This window comes from Nylanderia fulva, unplaced genomic scaffold (assembly GCF_048542155.1).
Source record: "Nylanderia fulva isolate GAGA-0341 unplaced genomic scaffold, ASM4854215v1 Scaffold1268, whole genome shotgun sequence".
Taxonomy (NCBI): Eukaryota; Metazoa; Arthropoda; class Insecta; order Hymenoptera; family Formicidae; genus Nylanderia; species Nylanderia fulva.
Window position 1 is genome coordinate 13,025 of NW_028189483.1, and position 4,022 is coordinate 17,046.

Here is a 4,022-nt window from a genome sequence, read left to right on the forward strand (position 1 = left end):
AAATGTGATATTAGAAGTTACGAGTGCAATAAGAAATGTGCTCTGTAGTGACGGGACGAATGTTTGTGCATTGGAAGGCCTTTAGGGTGAAAGAGTTTTTCAGTGTGCTGAGGTGCCACAAGTGCTTCGCATTTGGGCACATGATGCGGCATGCACCGAAAAGGAAAGACTGTGCCCAAAAATGTGGATGTGTAGGACACATGATGAGAGATTGTAAAAAGGAAAGTGTGTGTAGAAACTGTAAGCTGAAAGGGAGCAAATGTGATCACTCGGTTCTGTCCGAAGTGTGTCCGGAATACGTGAGAGCGTTAGAGAGAGAGAAAGCGAGAATAAATGACGAATGAATGGTGCGTGAATGTGGTGCAGTATAACTGCCAGAGAGCGTATGCAATTATGTGTGATCTGGGTGAGATGATGCGCGAACGGTCGAGTGAGTGTGCACTGCTGCAAGAAACCGTATGAAAGGCATGGACGTGTGGTGGCTTGCCCATAGGTATGGATGTGATTGTGTGCGAAAGTGGGACGGTGAAAAGCAGCAGTGGTGGTAAATGACTCTAGGTTAGACGTGATGTGCGTGAGAGAGTGTACGAATAAGCTTGGAGTGAGTGTGTGGTTGAAGGGGGACTTTGGCGAAATGTATGTGGTGTCCATGTATTGCCAGTATGGTAAGTGTATCGAGCCGTACTTGGCGTACATGGACAGAGTATGTGAGACGGGGCCGGGAGAAAGCGTCTGCTGATAGGTATGGATGCGAATGCCGTCTCTCCCTTGTGGTATAGCAAGGGTGGAAGCAGCAGAGAGAGTGAAGCGCGTGGTAGAGTGATTGAGGAATGGATGATTGCGAGCGGGATGAATGTTGTTGAATGAGCCAAGCGAGTTTTACTCGTTCAGCGGGCCGAATGGGGAGAGTGACATCGATGTCACTTTCGTGATCGGCGTGAATGGAGGGTGCCGGTATGAGTGGGAAGTAAAGCCGACTGGGGAGTGAGTGACCATAACGTATTGTTAATACGGATGGTACACAGAGAGAATGTAGGTACGAATGAGGGCATGCGTAGATGGGTGTGCAAGGACGTAGACTGGGAAGGATATAATGTGTGTGATATGCGAGAGAGTGCGTTAGAGGATGCAGCGAGCGCCAAGACGAAGCGGATGCGCAGAGCTGTGTAGAGCGAATGATGAAATGGAGCCATAGTGCGAATGAGTCGATGGATGAAGAGGGTAAACCTGTGTATGCTAGGAAGCTCTGTGTGGTGGACGAATGAGCTTGAGAACTGAAGAAGGCTGTAGGAAGGAGCAGAGCGTGCCTACCAGCGTGCGAGAAAGAGGAATGGAAGCAGAGTGGAAGAAAGAATGAATGAATATAAGTATGTTTTGCGGGAGTATAAGGAGGAAATGCGAAGAGTGAAGAGGAAAATTGGAAGCAATTTGTGTGCGTACAGGGAAGAGGGATCCAATGGAGCGATGTATATTAGGTGTGCATGGGAAGCGTGATAGGGTAAGATTAAGTGGCATAAAAGTGGGTGATAGAGTGACGAGTACATGGAAAGAAAGCGCGGATGAGCTAATGAAGAGATTCTTCCCGGCAGCAAGGACGAACGTGGCGATAGACGCCAGGGGAGACGTGAGGGAGGAAGAAAAGCAGTTTGAATGGAGCGAAGTGGATGTGGCAGTGAGATCGATGAAAGTGGGTAAGGCACCTGGTATGGATTGTGTGAGTGCTGAGATGTTGCGAGCGATTTGGCGTGCTGTCCCGGTGTGGATGAAAAGAATGTATGATGTATGTCTGAATACAGCGTGTTTCCCCCCGGCGTGGAAGACTGCGCGGGTGGTAGTGTTATTGAAGTCTCCCGATAAACCTAGGTCGGACCCTGGGTCTTATAGGCCCATTTGACTGCTGTCCGTGCTGGGGAAAGTGTTGGAGCGAATGATGGTTGGAAGACTCGAGCGAACGATGGGTGGAAGAATGTGTGACGCCCAGTACGGATTCGTAAGGAATCGGTCGACCGAGGATGCATGGAATCGAGTGCATGACTGGGTGAATGGGTCGGAGAGAAAGTATGTGTTAGGAGTGTTCGTGGACTTCAAAGGAGCGTTTGATAACCTAGAGTGGGAATGTGTGATCGAGAAATTGCGTGAGGTTGAATGTGAAGAAATTGAATTATGGAAGAGCTATTTTAGCGGCAGGCGTGTATGCATGATGGGTGCGTGTGACACAGTGTGGAAAGACGTAAAGCGTGGCTGCCCGCAGGGCTCCATCTGTGATCCATTTATATGGAACCTAATGATGGATGAACTGTTGTGGCGGCTGCGTGAGAGTGAATGTAAAGTGGTTGCGTACGCGGATGACTTGTTGTTGGTCGTGGAAGGACAGAGCCGAGCGGAGTTGGAGAGAAAGGGTACTAAGTGGATGAGAATGGTGTACGAATGGGGAGTGAAAGTAGGTGTGAGTGTGTCTGAGAACAAGACTGTGATGATGTTGATGAAAGGTAGTATGGCTGGGACGAGGCCTCCCAATGTACGAGTGAATGATAGATGCGTGAGGTATGCGAGGAGCGTGAAATATCTGGGTGTTTGTGTGAGTAAAAGGATGAACTACAGGTTGCATCTGGAGTGTCTGAGAAAGAAATGTATGAATGTGGTGGGAAAATTAAGACGCGTGTTGAGAAGTGAGTGGGGTTTGCGAAAGAAAGCTGTGACTGTGTTGTATAAAGGTCTGTTCATGTCGTGTGTGATGTATGGAGCGAGTGTATGGTATGGAGTGATGAGATTTGAATATGCGAGGGAGCTCATAAATAGGTGCCAGCGAGTGGTGTTGAGTGCGTGTCTGAATGTATGTAGAACGGTCTCCACGGCGGCCATGCAAGTCCTTATGGGTGGCTTGGCGTGGGACCTGGAGTGCGTGAGAAAAGGAGTGTTGTATAAGGTGAGAAAGGGAATTAGTATGAGTGAGTATGATGTAGTGAATGATAGTGACTTGCGTGAGAGAGGTGTGGAAGGATGTATGGAATTGGTGAGTGAAAGGCTGTATGAGATGTGGCAGAATAGATGGAATAAGTGCGAGAAAGGAAGAGTGACGTATGAATTTATAAAGAATGTAAGGTTCGCGGGTGAGTGCCGAGAGTTCAAGCTTAGCTTGAGCCTGGGCTATATCCGGACAGGGCATGGAAGTTTGAATGAATGCCTGTATAAGCGTGGTCTGTCTGAGAGTGAGAGCTGTGCATGCGGAGCGGAGAGAAAGAATTAAAAGCATGTGTTGGTTGAGTGTCCAATGTATGGTGATGTGAGGAACCTGAGTGAGTGGGGTGTGATTGTGCGAGAGAATGGCAGTGTGGATGTGAGTCGCATGTTGGAATGTAAGGAAAGGTATGAAAGTGTTGGTGTGTATGCGAAGATTGTATTTCAAAGAAGGAGGGCAATGCTGAAAGGAGGATAAGAGAAGCCGATGTTCCCGAGGAACATAGGCCGACCACTGCCTGGGAGGTGTAGGCCTCCGAAAGCTGGGAGTGGTCTCGGCCACGAAGATCCAACCAGTGATCTTGACTGGTACCACGGGAGTCGGGTTGCCCAGAGGGATTCGTCCCTCGTCCCGGCAATTGAGGTCGGACTCGTGGGGGTAGTGGTTGAAGCCGCATGCTGGTTAGGGGCTCTCGGGCCTCGACGGGTGAGCAGCGTATCTGCTCGGGCACCAGTCCTGCACAGCTGGTAGGACGTTGGACAGGCGCTCGCCCCAACCGGTGGGTTGCCGAAGAGTCCTACAAACTCGGAGACGCTACTGGTAGTTCCTGGCCTGCTGGAACGAGCTGATTGGGCTTATCCCAATTCCGCACCCATGGGGGTCGTGTGATTAAGCTCTCTGAGCAAGTACCGCACGTTAAGGGGTAACACCACTCTAGGATTTTGAAAAAATCAATTTTTTTTTTTTTGCTTTAAACAATGCTTTAACATCATAAAAATAACATGCACTTGGTTTTATAGTAAAAAAAATTTTTAAAAGCCTCTACCAACGATTTTTCCGCAGC